Source organism: Carcharodon carcharias, chromosome 23 (genome assembly GCF_017639515.1).
Source record: "Carcharodon carcharias isolate sCarCar2 chromosome 23, sCarCar2.pri, whole genome shotgun sequence".
NCBI classification, from domain to species: domain Eukaryota; kingdom Metazoa; phylum Chordata; class Chondrichthyes; order Lamniformes; family Lamnidae; genus Carcharodon; species Carcharodon carcharias.
This window is the reverse complement of record NC_054489.1, coordinates 38854830-38872226: the sequence shown is the minus strand read 5'-3', so window position 1 is coordinate 38872226 and position 17397 is coordinate 38854830. Positions and strand designations below refer to the sequence as shown.

Below are 17397 nucleotides of genomic sequence, written 5' to 3'. Positions count from 1 at the left end.
CCATGGTGGGCAGGCTCTATTCGCCTGCTGCGCTATCACCTCGCCGCTTCATCATGCCAAGTGCCATATTTAAAGTCTAGCTACACACACATCTCTCAGTGCTTCCAGCCCACGACTGCTGCAAAAAAGACATGTCCCTGAAAAGCTAAAAGACTTCAGCCCCCAGGTTCAATGACGCATCTCTCCAGCGCTTTTTGGATGCAGTGCAGGCTCGCTGTGATGTCCTCTACCCCAGCTCTGGCCGCAGGATGGGGAGCAACCTCACTAATCCAGCTTGGGAGGTGGTGGCAGTAGTGGTCAGCACCAATGCCCTGCAAAAGAGGACAGCCACCCAGTGCCACAAGAGGATGAATGGTCTCATCTGTTCTACCAGGGTAAGTCACTCTTCTCATCACTCTCTATTCACACACTCACAAACCCATTGCACTTCAAGGGACAACACCATTAACTCTCTCACACACTCACACATCTCCATCAGTCTCAAACACTCTCCAGCTCGCATCCTCATCCTAACCGTGGCTCCACTCACCACACAAACATTCTACGCAGTGCCATGTGTCCTGCTCATATTCTCTCCATATGTTTTCATGCAGGAGAAGCTTGCTCACATCAGCAGGGAGAGGTCCCAGACCTGGGGGTGGAGTGGCCCACATTAGGCCCCTCACTCACTTTGAGGAGTGTGCCATCACGCTGACTGGTGAGGACATGGAACATTCCTGCGGTAACAGTGAGGTCCACAGAGAACACCCTCATAAGGATCCTGCACCACATCATCCCTCTCTCAACCCAAATTTAAGTGCTCTCTCTCCTGCTTTTGACGCTGCTGCCATGCACTACTTATTTCTACTTTGGTTCACAAGGAGCTCTGCCAAGCGACCGACAGATTCAGCCAGCCATTCCCTCAGCTCCATCCACATCCTCTCCTCCAGCCAAGAGGACACCTCCTCCATTGAAGAGCTGGAAATAAGCAGCCCGGAAGACTCATCACAGCGCAGAGACACACACCTCGACAGGACCTAGATCTAGAGCAAGTTTGGGTTCACAATCTGGTGTTCACCGCACGGACACATGTCTGCAGCAGAACGAGGCAGATTTGGCTGAGTTCCCTGGCACTCGGAGGACTGCTGGGGAAGAGGTATATGTGAGGTCCGAGTCAGTTGACAAGCCTCTAGGTTTGGCCTTCCAACTCATCGTGGAGAGTCAGCAGGAGGTGTGGGAACATTACACAGAGCTGCTGGAATCCCTCAACAGAGCGAGTCAGAGGAGTGTGCCCGCCTGCTCTCTGATGAAGTGGTGCCCATATGTGAATGTATGGACCCCTCATGGAGTCAGGCTGGGTCCCTGGGCACCCGAAGGGAGGAGGAGCAGCAGTCGGACACCCCTGGGTCATCTACTGAGGAATCTCAGAGGCTGTCCTCTCCCTCCAAGTCCCCTTTGCCTGTGAGCCCCTCAACCTCATCCTCTGTCACTGTAGAGGGAGCAGCTGGCCAATGAGTGATTCTGGAGGGAGGAGTGTGAGTGTGGCAGGGTCTTTCGGAACCACGTGCAAGCTCTCTCCCATGCACACGGATCCTTCACTTATTACACTTACCTCAATGTCCTGAGCATTTTCAATGCTGCCTGCTGGAGTTCGCTTTCAGTTATCCATCTGAGCTGACCTGTATCTCCGCCCACCCACTGATCACACCCCCATGCAGCACCTGAACTCGCCCATCATGACTCTCATTTCACTTTCGATTTGGACAGCATGGTCTGGATTCAGTTTTTTGTGTGCTCTCCCATCTTTTCCCCTCCCTCAGTCGCTCATTTCCTTTATCCCATCACAGTTGACCTCTCTGGTATCACCTTCCACCTCTCCTCCGTGACCTACCAGCTACAACCCTTACCTTTCGGGGATGTCCTGGTGAATGTGCACGTTCCCTTCCTTCCCAAAAATCCCATCCCCATCCACGTTCAACTCCCCAACCTCCTCCTTCCCACCCCGAGGGTCCGTGCCTGTTTCCAAGTCCCCACCTAACCACCCTCGTCATTCCTTCTACCGCTATCATCGAACCTTCACCCTCCCACCCTACCGCCTCACTTTGCCCTCGGTCATTCTCACCATTCCCTCATACCACGCCCATCCTTAGCTCACTCCCCAGGAGGCAATCACGGACCCATCAGAGCCCTCCCTTGCACATCACATGGACATACCCCCCCTCCAGACCCCCACCCCCACCCCCCCGAAGCCTCCCCCAACCCCCTGCTTCATCTTCCCACTTACTCCCCCACCCGCCTAGTCCCTCCCCCTTACTGACTACCTCAGGCACCCTTACTTCTTCAGCCACCCTTAGTCCCACACCACCCCCCCCAACCAACTCCTTCATCCATCCTTACTTCTTCCTCCTGTATCACTTCTTTCTTCAGCCTTGCTCCTTCCCCCTTCCTGACTCCCTCAGAAACCTTCAAATCTTTCTCCAGCTTTACTCCTTCCCCCTTCCCGACTCCTTCCTCCATCCTTACTTTTTCCTCTACCCTTATTCCCTCCCCTTTCCACACTCCTTCCTCCATCCTTACTTCTTCCTCTACCCTTATTCCCTCCCCTCTCCACACTCCTTCCTCCTCCCAGACTCCCTCCCTTCTCTACACTCCTTTCTTCCGCTGGACTCCCTCCCCTCTCCGCATTTCTTCCCCTCCGAACTCCTTCCTTTATACCTTCCACACCCCTGTACACATACCTCCCCAGTTGCCATCTTCTCCCCCGTTACCCCCTCCTCCCTTCCTCCACAACCTTAAATCCCCCCGACACCTTCATTCCCCCCTTCCCAATCCCACATCTTCGACACCTTCATTTCCACCCCCCCAACCTCACCCTCCCTCGAAACCTCTTCCTCTCCCTGTCGATCTTAGACCTTCCTCTCCCACCACCTCAATCATCATCTGTTGTGAGCATCAACAGTAACTCTCCATCTTCTGTGAGCCACTTCTCAGCAGATCCATGTCCATGAGAATCCACCCAGCATGCCATGGACGTTCCTCCAGGATCCCATTGCTGTCGGGCTCCAGCATCTTCTGCTCCTCTGATGTCCACGATGTGAGCAAGGCCCTGGCTGTAAGTCCCAGCTTTTGCATGTCACAGTTGTCAAGGTGCATTTTCCTGCTGACGTGGGCGGACGATCCAGCCGGGGGGTGGAGGGGGAATGGTGATGAGTCCGGTGGGCTGCCTTATAATGATATGCCGATGTATTACAATGAGGTTCCTCATGTCTGATGGCGGGAAATGCAGCCTGCCATCAATGGGCAGAGCGGACGATCACAAACTGGTTTCACGGCACTGTGAAACCGATTTTTGGCCTTCTCGCCATATTGTCTGCTCACGCCACCAATTATGCCCGATGCCAGCGGGCGTGGAACATCCCGGCCATTATTGGAGGGTCATCATCACATGGAATGCAATTGTTCAAATCGATCAATTTCTTCTCAACTATGGTATGAGAAGTAAATACTAGCCTTGCCAGCGATGCTCACATCCCAAATAATTAATAAATGAAACATATCTGTCCCTGGGTACCCTCATCAGATGCAAAAGAAACAAGAATTCAAATACCTGATGCTACATTCTGGTAAATATGTGGCTTTTGGCCTGTTAGTCTGTCTTTCCTCTTTTTCTCTCTCTCTTTCTCTCTGTCACTCTCTCTGTTCCTCTCTGTCGCTCTCTGCCTCCCTGTTCCTCTATGTATCTCTCTCTGTCTTTGTCCCTCTCTCTGCCTCTCTGTCTTTCTCTCTCTGTGTTTCTCACTCTCAGTTCTCTGTTTCTCTCTGCCTCTCTCTCTCTGCCTCCCTGTTCCAAAATGTTTCTCTCTTTATCACTGAGTGTTTCTCTCCCTGACCCTCTCTGTCCCTGCCTTTCTATTTTCTTCCTTTCTCTTTCTGCTTTGACTCTGTCTCTTGTTTTCTTTTACTTTTTTTACCTTTCACTTTCTCTCTTTTGACTCTACCTCCTTCTGCTGTTTCTCCTTTGGCTTTCTCTCTTTGTCCTTCACTCTCTCTTTCTCCTTTCACTCTGTCTCCCTTTTGCCTTTCACTCTCTCTTTCTCTTCCTCTCTGTTACATTTGAAACTTAATTGACAATATCCACAAAAAAGAAACAAAACATCATATCACTAACGAAAAGCCTATTTCATTCAACAGGACTGATACAGGACAGATGTCTGTCAAAGGAATATAAACCTTGTGCAACAGAAATCTACACACATTAATCATTTTAACATTTTAGTCGTGTGGTGATATTTAATACCATGCAGCTTTCGTTTCTATTTGTACATGCAAAATACATTACTTGGAGTTTAATTGTGAAGGACAGGTGATATAATTCATTGGAATGTTAATCTTTCATTTCTACCAGTGCTAGACTAATACTTTCCAAAGACGTTCTTCTAGCCATGTGTAACGTCTGTGCAGCTTGAGCTGTTAGTCAGGTGCCACAGGTGATTAATGTCCCAGTGGTTTTATATATCTGGTTCTAATCCAGAATTCACTGGGGGGCTGTGAGGGGGAGAACTCTGTGTAAAACTACCCTTGGCATCAATTCTCCATTTCAAATGATCTGGAATGCAAACTGTTGAGAAGGTAAGGAAAGCCAGTTTAATAAGGTCTCAGTTATGCTACAAGCCATCAAACTTAGGTTGCTATTAAATTCTACACAGCAAATTCCATTTGTTTTATGTTGTGCGAGGTGCAGGATATCAGGATTGGGGGATGGATAATGATGTGTTGCAGACATCCAGTAGATGTGTGCATCAAACACTTGTTAGCCTGTTAGCTTCATGCGAGTTCATTCGATGATGGTAAAACAATATTTTCACTGGTTTAAAATTTAATCCTCGAAATAAGGTGAAATACTTTTTAAAAAAATCAAATGAACCTGATTCAGGGAACTGAGATCTATCAAGTATACAGTCCTTGAGCTCAAACTCCCCAGGTTGTATCAAACTCCTGTTATAATTCATCACCGTTAATACTTTACTAAGCCTCAAATTCCTTATCAAAATATCAACGTATGGTCAACTCCACAGAGTTCTAAATACAGAGTAGTGACTAAAGGGTGATCTACAGTGCTTCTGATTGACAAAGGTAAGGATAATCATCTGCCGCTTTACTGTCATCCTCCATTTTCTCAGCCTTCTTATTTCTTCCTGAGCTGGATTTTATGGTTCCCGCCAGGAATGTTTTGGGTGGGGGCGGGTGGGTGGGGGGGAGGGGGGGCATATGGAATATGCCAGGTGGCTAGTCCACCACCTGAATGCCTACTCCCAATGAGGTAAGGCGCCTGCTAGCCTGCCCACTCTTAGGCCTATTGAGGCCCTTAAGTATCCAATTATTTCCCACTCAAGGTCCTCAATCCGCCTTCACTGCCATAATACACTGGGCAATGGAAGGCAGCGAGAGAGAGAAGGACCTCTTTTCACTCAAGCTGGTGAAAAGGCAGGAAGGAAGTTGGGGGGAATACATCACTTAGAGGGTGCCCTGTGCACCTTGGGGACTCCCCACGCAAAATCATTCCCTCCCTTTGTGCATCCCTACTTGGCCAGCTCTAAAACCCACTCCTACCCCGCCTCCCTCCTTCCTTATGGTGCTCAATCCCTCCCCGCCCTAAAAGCCTAGAGTCTATCTCGTTCTGGTCTCCATGATCTTCTTACCAGAACTTCCTCGCAGTCCCAGCAGCACCCACTACTGAGTCATGGTGCTGCTAGAACTGCAAGAATTGACGGTCAATCTGATTGGCTGGCAGCTCTCGAGGGAGGGACTTCCTTCCACTGAGGGTTGGATGTCCCTCTCTCTGCTTGTTAAGCCTCCCTCAGTGTGTTATCATGGTGGGGCAACCTTATGTGGTTTGGGACTGGCTTTTCTTCCAGGGAGCCGAGCATTTTGCAGCCTTGTAAAATCCAGTCCCCTAAGTTTGTCCAATAAGCCTAAAGTTAAATTTTGGGTTCACTAAGTAAAACTTCAGGAATCTGTCCAATAACTGGGTTACAATTCCCAGCAGAAAACAGGGTTACAATTCTTAGCAGGAAGCACTGGGTTACAATTCCCAGCAAGAAGCGCTAAGTTACATTTCCCAGCAGGGAACACTGGGTTACAATTCGCAGCAGAGAACACTGGGTTACAATTCGCAGCAGAGAACACTGGGTTACAATTCGCAGCAGAGAACACTGGGTTACAATTCGCAGCAGAGAACACTGGGTTACAATTCCCAGCAGAGAACACGGTGTTACAATTCCCAGCAGGGAACACTGGGTTACAATTCCCAGCAGGGAACACTGGGTTACAGTTCCCAGCAGGGAACACTGGGTTACAATTCGCAGCAGAGAACACTGGGTTACAATTCCCAGCAGAGAACACGGTGTTACAGTTCCCAGCAGGGAACACTGGGTTACAATTCCCAGCAGGGAACACTGGGTTACAGTTCCCAGCAGAGAACACTGGGTTACAATTCCCAATGGGGAACACTGGGTTACAGTTCCCAGCAGAGAACACTGGGTTACAATTCCCAGCAGAGAACACGGTGTTACAATTCCCAGCAGGGAACACTGGGTTACAATTCCCAGCCGGGAACACTGGGTTACAGTTCCCAGCAGCAAGCACTGGCTTATGATTAAGATGTTGCCGATTTCCCCTCCCTAATTGAATGGTTTCACATATTTGGGTCCATTAAATGTGATGTTTTAAGTTGTTAAGACCTGTGAGGGAATCTAAAACTAGGGAACATAGAGAGAAGAAAATAAATCCAGTAGGGAATTCAGGAGAAACATTTTACCCAGGGAGTAATTAGAATGTGAAATTTGCTACCACAAGGAGTAGTTGCGGAAAATAATGTAGATACATTTAAAGGCAAGAGTAGGTTTGTCTGAAGGAGCTAAATAATGTAGGTTGGGAGGAAGCACATGTGGAGCATAAACACTGGCAAAGACATGTCGAGCTGAATGTCCTGTTCCTCCACTGTAAATATTTTACAACTCCTCTCCAGAAGCCCAGCAAAGCTCTGATGGTAAACTTTTCTGGTAGGTACACTCTACAGGCACCAGTTCACAAACCGCCAGTGATACGGAAGGTCTCCTGTTACGATGGCACTGGCTCACGGCGTCCTGAGCTGGGAATGGTGGACACGCGGGTCTCTGTGGGTTGTCTGCGCAGCACTTTCCTGGGGAAGAGCAGCAGCTGCTGTGAACAGAAAGTGTAGGTGCCGAGGCTTGTTCTGCGTTCCACCTGACTTACCCAATTACTAAAATACACTTAGGTTCTGAGCATTAATCCAGAGGAGCTTTTTTGGTTTGTTTGGCTGATGTTAGAAGCCATGTAGAAAATAGTCTGGTTCAGCCCTAGTGTCTTTAAACATAATGATCGGGGAGTTTTGTGGTTTTCAAAGTATTTAATCACTGAGGTCAATGCATTCCTGAGCACGGTTATTCAGTAATTAAATTCCAGTTTTCAGCACAACTTTTGTTGCCAATTTTGGTAACAAAGGAAGCCCAGAGCCAGCAATCAAGTATTGCTGTGTCTGCCTTACAACTGCACTACATTGTGCCGTACAGTCTGGTACGAGTGCAGAATGTAGTTGTGGGGAGTGTTATTGACAATTAGCCCCATGAGGGAAAATGGGAATCCAGATGCGGCCAATTGCATTTCTGATTAGCATACAAAAAATTAGTACCAGACACCGTGGTTGGGCATGTAATCTTGACACTCATACGCATGGCATTTGCATGTGGATTTTAACCTCTTCTGTGTGTTTGTCAGTAAAACAAGCGTGTGAGTATTTTTTCATTGATGTGAGTGCTTTACTTCCTTAGTTACTGAATGGTGGCAGATGTTTGTTAGGTAAATATGTGCATGTGCGAAATACATTTACCTGTATTGTGTGCTGATGGGCATTTGAAGGCATTGTGGATGGAGTGGGAGAGCGGAACTGACTGGACTGCTCCGCAGGTAGCTGGCATTGACTCAGTGGGCCAAATGACCTCCACTGTAAATGACTATGACTATGATACTGCATTTTCTATTAAAACTACTGCAGGTGGTTAAAACAGTGTCACCCTAGCAACACCTGTAGCTAATATTTAGGGATCCCAACATGAGTCACTAAAAATAACAAGTATTCCTACGTGTGAACTTGCTAAATCCAATAACTCAGAAGCATCTTTAAACATGAACAAAGTTAGTGGCCAGCTTCCACCCCAAGATCCTTGATGCACTATGACTGGTTCTGGAGTTGGTATTAATCTGCTGTAATGGCTGGAAAAGCTGGAGAACTGGTGATCTGAGCTCTTAACAGATGCCAGGATCCATAATCGACAGCTTTATTGATCTGCAGCAACTTTGAAAAATGGTTTTTGAGGATTGGCCTGTAAGGGAGGGTTGCATCAGTGTCCCCTTTTTAGCAGGTACACTGTTCTTAATAAAAGTCTTTGATTTAAATTGAGCAGATCTAGAATTAACTGGGGGCTGGTGTGAGAGTTGACAAGGTTCCTTGTTCTACAGCTGGAGTATTCAAGGAGAGGTAAACTAATGTTAATTAACTGCAATGCAGCAAGAGACTTCCCTTTCCTATTCCCCCTCTCCCTTTCCATGAAGACACATGAGCAGTGCCAAACTCAACATGTCTTCTGATTTTATATATAAAATGCTACTGGATGTCTCTGCTATCCTAGGGCTCACCTCACACTCATCTCATTGTCGTCACACTTCTCCCTATCCAGACCTGGATGCCCAAGGGTTAATTCAGTGTCCCAGATCACCAGACTTTCTCCATTGGCTATCTGGTCAGCAGCTGTGGGATGTCCATGTGACTGTGCAACTCACAGAGGCCACGCTAATAAAGACCCAAGGTCCAAAGTGTTTAATGCTTCGCTGCTGGGACCAATGGATGGGGTCAGCCAATCAAAGATCTAAATCTATCTTAGGAAGCATAAATGTAAGATAGTCACTAACAAATCCAATAAAGAAATTCTTTACCCAGAGAGTGGTTGGAATGTGGAACTCGCTAATGCAGGGATTAGCTGAGGTGAATAATACAGATACCTTTAAGGAGAAACCAGATAAGCACAAGAGGGAGAAAGTAGAAGGGTATGCTGATGGGATTAGATGAGGTAGGGAAGGAGGAGACACAAGTGGAGCAACATCAACATGAAACCTGTTGTTCTGAATGGTTTCTGTGTAAATATTCTCTTTAATTCCATGTCATTCCCTCCACCCAGAACTTGCTGGTTACCCAAGCATCATAAACTATTTATACCAGGATAAACACACCAGAAGATGCCCTACTTATTATTCCCACTCCCTTACTACTTAGTCTTACACAATGTCTATCAGAATCCCCTCCCTCCACCTTCATTTTTATCTGCTCTTCTTTTTCTCCTCCTTCTCTGTTCGTAGCTTTCCCCTTTGTGCTGGTGTCTCTCTGACAAAAATGGGGAAGTGAGAGAGTAGGTTATGACCAGAGTGTGACAGGGAATCTCTTCAAGGAAAGTTCACAAGGAACCACTTGTGATATGACCTTCAAACTGGGCCAGGCTCTCTTCATAAGTGTTTCTGTCAAGTGTCTGAGGAAGATGTGAACACTGCTGAATAATGCAGAAAAAAATTGAAATGTATAAGAACTAAAGGGAAACAGTTGTGACAATTGACAACATAATGAGCGACTTCCTCGGGTACAAATTGGGAAGAATCTCTGGGGAATTTTTGGAAGAGGGATCAGTAAACAGAAAGGGATAGCGAGGAGGATGAGAGTTCTTGATCCCCACAGTCATTCTGCTCAAACAGCTTGGGTGTGCAGGGGCCTTGGTTTAAGTTACAATGAAATGACAGAAAGGAATGACTGGGAGACTTCAACTCAATGACCCTTTGTTTCGGCTTTGCTAAGGTATACAGTGACAGGTAGTTTTATACAATGCAATCGATTGTTTCCATTCATAGTTTGGCTTCCTTAACCCATGGAGGCCCGAGTCCAAGTTTTTGGAAGTGTAAACGTTGAATTCTGTTCACCCACCTGATACCTTCAGTTACACACTCAACTGCCAGAACAAGAGTCACTTTGATGCTGTACTTTATTCATGTTCAAACCAGCAGCAGATCCAGGTCAATTATTCCCTTCCTTCTTTCTGCCTTTTACTTTGCTCACACTGCAAATTCCTTTTCTTTCTCATTCATGCTGTCCATATTTTGTTCTCTGCTCTCTCTCTCTCTCTCTCTCCTGAACCAGTGGTGATGAAGCTACCATGACACTGAGTCTCGATCTGGCAACAGCGCCTGGCTCAGAGGTGAGGAGGAGGACCAGGCGTTACATTAGCCAAGGCGTGAATCGCAAAACGTCAGACCGGTTCAGGACACAGCCTCTCACAGTGACTGAACGGTGAGGTGCAAGTGGGCAAGAGGCTGCTATACAATTGTGGCTTGAATGTTTACTTTCAATTAAGAAAAGCAATAGAGCAATGTTTTAACCCAACTTTCCTTCCCATGATGAATAATCTCTGCAAGCAGAAAACGTCAGAACTGAGTGTTATACGATAGTTTTAACCACATTGGAGGAACTCTGACATTCTATCTGATTTTCATCTCTCCACCAATTTCCTCACAGCCCCCACTGCCTAGTTTCTTAAAGATGCTGGTTCTTGCAGGGCTGCAGGTTCACGTGCAACCCTAGATAGTGCACGTTGACAACCTATTCAACTGTTGAGGCATCACAGTCATGCCTTATCCTAGCCTACATGCAGATATGTTTACTTACCAGTTACTGAACCGTGATCATGAGCAGGAACTCTGCTGGTCACCATCCTGTCCAATAGATTTTGTTATACTGGTTATAGCACCTCAGCTCCTGCCACATTAACATCAACTTATTCAGCACTGCCAGGAAGGTGAACTAGGGACTTTCCAGTCTGTGTGGCAGAGTGATATACTGAGCCAGTTATCCATCTCATGCTGTAACAAGCCCCCAAGCTAACCTGTCTAACTGCTTACAGTGAAGCAAGCACTAGAGAGAGAAGTTATGTGATGAAATGATTGTCAATCTGAGCTTTTGTGGCATCTCACTGAACAGATGACTCCTTGAATGATTGTCCGGGAATAACGTGGCAGGGTTTATATGGGATACTTAAGCCCCAATTTTAACTCAAGCCTTCCGGCAAGGATTGGCTGATGCCAATTTGATGATCCATCTGATATTTTACGCTGGCTACCTGTACACTTTCTCAAATGTTAATCAGAAAAGAAAACACATTTTTGATTAGCCCCTGCTGTAGAAATAGCTGCAATCATAAAATTAGAGCTCGACCAATGAGGACTGAAATCAAAGCACTTAGTTCACACAGTAGGCATTGGAAATGTGGAGCTCTCTTCCCCAAGCTATCTTCTTCTTAGGCAGTCCCTCGAGACCGGGGTGACTTACATCAATGGACTTATCAGCCATCTCAGAACCAATGTGCGACCTGGAGACTCTGCCCCATGCGGGGCAGGTGGTGCTTGAAGGGTTGGGTAGGTGGGTTGTTTGGAGGTTTGTGTGGCCCCCTGACTTCACCTCTGCATGTTCCCAATGAAGTCCCTCGATGTGTTCAGTGCCTCCCTGAATGAACCTTCTCCATTTTGATTGGTCACAAGCCAGGGTCTCCCTTGCGTCTGGGAGGGATGGTTGATCTCTCCAGGGATGCTTTGAGGAAAGAGTTTCCACTGTCCTCCTGGGAGTCTCTTGCTGCAACCGAATTCTGAGTAGAGCAGTTGCTTTGGGAGTCTGGTGTCAGGCGTACAATAACATGTCTCACCCAGCGAAGCTGATTTTCAGTGATTAGTGCCTTGATGCTGGGCAAGTCAGCCTTTGAGAGGATGCTGCTGTTGGATTGCCTTTCTTGCCACTGGATTCAGAGGATCTTGCGAAGGCATTGCTGGTGGTACTTTTCCAGTGCTTTAACGCACCTGCTGTAGGTTGTCCAAGTCTCCCAAGCACTTGGACAATCCCCAAGATATGATGAACGTGGGCCCATAGAAAATTTTCAAGACTGAGATCGATCGGTTTTTCTTGAGTAAAGTTATTAAGGGATGTGAAGCAAAGGCATGTAAATGGAATTGAGACGCATATCAGCCTTGATTTAATTGAATAGTGGAGAAAGGCTCAAGGGACTGAGTGGGCAATTTCTGTCCTATATCCATATTTAGTTGTTAAAGTTTCAATTAACTTCCAACATCAGCAAAGATCAGAAACTGAGCCGCCATCTCTAATCCCTGCACTTTATCCCTGTCTGCAATAGAGCTGATAGAAAGATAAGAGACTAGATGGCCTGGTTTGTTGTGATTCATCCTCTGATTATACATGGAAGGTGATTTTCACTTGCATGTCTGTGAAAAATGTTGTAACTTCCAAGTATAGAGCAAGCAAGCATGGCCCAGGATCACAATGAAAATTGCTATCAGAGGCGCAAGAGTACCAGACTCTAGTACAGTGTCACCCTATCACAAACCTCCCTTTTGTCCTTGTTCCACACCGCCCCCCCCCCGACTTTGCTCAAAGCCTATTCAATTTCTAACTTATCCCACTTCTGACGAGAAGTCCCAGGAGTGAAATGTTAATTCTGTTTCTCTCCCTGCACAGGTGCTGCCTAATCTGCTGAATTTTTTTCCATCATTTTCTGTTTTTAATCTCACCTACAGACATGTAGTTTGTAAAGATTTAATTATCAAACTTAGATTATGCTATGTTGGGGAAAGATATGAGTTTTGTTAATTGCCCCTTAACGTCCTTCTGCACAGTTTGTATCAGTGCCTGATGCTCAGTGTCTCTCTCCTTTTCGATTTTACAGAAATTCAGTGCTGAATGCAGGCAAGGGGGACACGGAGGGTGAGTACCACACTCTTTTTAAAAAGTCTAAAAAAATTGAGGGCAAATTGTTGCAGGTAATTGCAGAGTGGCCTTCAGACAGTTTCAAACATTAACCTTTAGGGCTGATTTCTGACTTTGTGCATCTGGTAGGGAGCCAGCCACAAGCATCAGGAACATGGCACCCTTGTTCCTTTACGACATTTTTCTCTTTTCACTAAACTCATGCAGTGATGTGAACATTGATGCTTTGCTGCATATTTCAACTTCCCCTTTCTCATCCACCCCCTGCCCTGAGGGATTGATTCACTTTGTGCTTCAGTCCCAATGTTGGTGGCAGCTTTGCTGGACCTCAGGTACTTTACACACGAGACTAGACTATGAGTTGTGAGAGGCCAGCATTTGGAACCCTGCCTTTTTTGTTCTCCCTCCCTAATTCAAAGACTATACTGAGCCTAACTGAGGCCCAGGCTATGATCAGCTCATTCAGCACAAACTGAATGTAGAATCTTCCTCAACCATTTATTCAGTGGTGTACCACAGAGCTATAGAGTGGTTTAACAAAATGATGCTTACTTTCATCCAGTAAGAATTTAACACCTACACAAAGGAGCCTGAAACATATTTAAAAGAATTAACTTTCATTACCATACAACTTTGAGCACTCACACACCCAATAAAATAAATGAAGAGATCATATAGGTGTTGGTGTCACAAACAGCATTGAAATTAAAGAGATCATACAGGTGCTGTTTGAGGAACACTGTGAGAACTCCACTCCTTTCTTTCCAGCGACACCACAAAATCTTTTATATCCATCTAGAAAGGGCAGATGGGGCTTCTCATCCAAAAGATGGCAGCTCCTACAGTGCAGCTGCCCTTGGTGTAGTCACTCTTCCAATGTAGAAAACACAACAGCCAATTTGCATACAGCAAGCTCCCACAGACAGCAAGTGTTCTCATACTTGCATTCCAGCATGTATTGGGTTAATATTGCAAATATGATATTCATACAGATCAAATAGAAAGAAAGCAGGAGGGCATACAGACCTCCTTGCCTGACATTTGTTCAACCAAGAAATGGTTAATGCCCAGACAGCAATGATGAAAATCTATGTCTAATGCTCAGTGATGAGGTAAGCCAGGGGGCAGAAATCATCATAATGGCCAACCTGAGTTGTGTGGTTGTTGTTAGAGCCAGTGATGGATGTTTATTTCTTATGGAGCACATACACTAAAAATCTGTTGTCCCGAGCACCTTCTGTTGGCAGAATATCATCCTCGATAGAGACTGATAGGACTTTACAAAAGGAAACACGGGAAAGCCTTGTTAGAGTGCTAAGACAGAGACTTCCATCATACTACCTTCATAAAGAATCACAGAATTGTTTTGGAGCCGGAGGCAATTTGGCCCATCATGTCTGCACTGGCTCTCCAACGAAGCAATTCACCTAGTGCCATTCCCCCACCTGCTTTCCATAACCCTGCGCATCCTTCCTTTTCAGGTAACATTCTAATTCCCTTTTGAATGCTTCCATTGAACCTGCCTCCACCACACTCTCAGGCAGTGCATTCCAGACCCCAGGCACTGGTTGTGAAAAAGCTTTTCCTCAGGTCGCTTTTGATCTCTTGCCAATTACTTTAAAATTGTGCTCTCTTGTCCTCGTTCCTTTCATGAACAGGAACAGTTTCTCCCTATCTACTCTGTCCGGACCAGAAAAAAATGTTCCGCAGCAACATGTTAAAAGTAAAACACAAATTAATTGTTAAGTGGATCCTAGCTAGATGGTGAAGTATGAAACTAGACACGGATCATTTTCTTGACAGTAGGCTGATTCACGTAATGCAGCATTACAGATCTCTGCCTCCTACCTACCAATCTCTCCGGTGTCCCAGCAGTCCCTTTTTATACTCTTTTGAGTATACCAATACAATAGACAAATGAACTAGTAATCAAATTAGCTAATTAACAGTCCCTTAAAGGGGCACTGTAATAAAAAAAATCAAAACTTTAAAAGAAACTAACTGAATTTAGATTCCATCAGCTGCTGTAGCAGGATTTGAACCCACAACCCAAGGCCATTAGCCTAGGTCTCTAATCCAATGATATTACCAATGCACCACTGTCTCCCCTATAGCCATCCCTTTTTATACTCTTTTGAGCAGAACAAAATAAAACTAAATAACTAATTAAAGAAAACTGAAGAACCAGCCCTTAAAAGGGGCACAGTAACAAAAGCAAAACTTCAACAGAAACTTATCAAATTAAACTAAAATGTCATTGTGGGGGAAGATAATGAACTACAGAACACCTTTTTATTCTCCCTTGAAAAACCAGTGACCCAATAGATTAACCTAATTAACAAGGGTGACAACCCCAGAAGAGACATTAAATTCCACCAGCTGCCATAGCAGGATTGGAGCCCACATCCCCAGGTCATTACCCTGGGTTCATATCCAATGATATTACCCCTACACCACTGTCTCCCCAAGTCTTTCTAATCTGTGTCAAAGACAATTAACTAATCAATATCTACCACCTTGTTTATCCTTAACTGTAGAGATATAATTGACATAACATTAGCATTAATGTTTCGGATTGAGGAGCTTTAATCAGAACAGGTGAATCTTGTACCTTTGGCACCTCCTTCCTGCTTTTGCCCTTTAATTCATTGTTGTCGCCATGCCAACCTGATAAACCTTTACATTCAGGATTCCGGTGCTCTAGTGATTTCTTTTCCATCTCCAGCCCTGCCCAAAGGATTGTATTCACGGGCAATCCCTCATTTCCTGTGAACCAAAACATGACCTTATGCATGGAGTAAGCTGATGCTGCAGTCTAAACAATGAGCTTCGTGTGCTATTAATAAGCTCACTGAATAGTGTGTGAGATACCTCAATGGTAAAATTAGCAAAAGCGAGAGCAAATTTAGGGGATTTAACTAGTCGGCAAAACCTCACTTGCAGATCCTGCTCCAATAAATTAATAATATCGCAAGAGTACTTGAGTTTATTTAGAAATAATATTTAATTGGGTCCAGCATCAATAAGTTTATATGTGAAATCAAAAATTCATTGGGTACTGCTATTCATGTCCCTGCTTGTGAAGTGCCTGACGGAGGAGGAATCCACACAAGGGCCGGGATTTTCCAGCCCCATCGTTGCGGAACTTGCCGGGGGAGATTCGATGGCCTGGCCAAAAGTCCATTGACTTTCGGCAGGACCGAAAAATCCCAGCGGTGGGCAGGGCCGGACAATCCCGGCAACAGTTATTCTCACTAACAGAATGGAGAGAGGACATCTTGTACAATACAACTATCACTCACAGTAGAGTTTGAGAGCCACCTTCCAAAAATGCATTGACACATCTGACAGTGCAAACAAGGCCTTTGCTAAGGTACCACATGGTAGGCTTATGAAAAAGGTTAGTGCCTGTGAAGGCGGGACAAATAGCTGATGGATAGCAATTTGGCTAGAAGATAGAAAACAGAGAGTAGGCGTAAAGGGTATTTATTCATGTTAATTGGAGGAAGGTGGAAAGTGGTGTTCTACAAGGCTCGGTGCAGTGACCACTGTTATTCACCTGTTACAATAATGATTTGGACTTGGAAACAAGCAACTCGCTATCTAAATTTGCAGATGCAGCCAAACTATGGGTGAAGCTAACATGGAGCAGGGCTGAGACAAAAGGCAGGAAGACATTAATAAACTTGTAGAATGCGCATTTAACTGGCAAGCAAACTTCAGTATAGATAAGTGTGAGGTGGTACATTTCAATAGGGAAAGGGAAGCCACATACTTCTTGGCTAAATGGGGTAAAGGAATAGAAGGATCTGGGAGTATAGATACATGAATCATTAGAAGTAGCTATGCAGATTAATAAAGCTATTAAAGATAGAATTGAAAAGCAGAAAAGTTATACTAAATTTTTATAGAACCTTGCTTAGACCACACTTGAAGAACTGTGAGCAGTTCAGGTCTCCATATTATTTTTTCATTCGTGTGGATGGGGGAGCAGTTATAATATGTTAAGGTTAACAATCCATTCTACGGCTTCAGCTGATGCAGTGTGAATGGATGTGATGCCACCAGGATCTCTCAGGGCTGGAGTTCAGTATGTGGGCGATGCTCTGACTTGAAGGGCCACAGTCACAATTTGAGCTGTTCCTCATATTCCACTTGTAGAGCAAAGAGCCACATCCTCCCTGGCCCGTCCTCAAGCGGTTGAGGGTTGTCCAGATTTTCCATGGAAGATGGAAAACTGGGACTTCACCGCTGGAGTCTATTACCAAGGTGCAGTTGATGATGTTTGCGGTCAACCAGAAGGTGCACCATTGAGAGGTGGGGCTGCCATCAGTTTGTAGAGTATGGAGTGTGTTCTAGTAGGGATGACGGGGTTTCAAACGAGTGTGTGGGGGGTTTTTGAGGTCCTGCGTCGATGTAAGTTCTTTGTTAGCTGTCAGCCATTAGTATTCTTTGAGGAGGATGTTTTCCTGTGAACACCAGGACGGTCAGTATGTGCTAACACAGGAAGGCACTCAAATTGTGTTGATTTC

General features: G+C 45.5%; 1 protein-coding gene across 5 annotated transcripts in view; it reads left to right on the top strand.

Moving 5' to 3' along the window:
• Positions 1–17397, top strand: part of LOC121269051 (supervillin-like) — a 162537-nt gene that overhangs the window by 23350 nt on the left and 121790 nt on the right. For all 5 annotated transcript variants that reach the window (XM_041173469.1, XM_041173466.1, XM_041173465.1 and 2 more), the window contains exon 2: positions 12825–12862. The gene's annotated coding sequence lies outside the window, so the exon portion shown is untranslated. The remainder of the gene's footprint in view (positions 1–12824; positions 12863–17397) is intronic.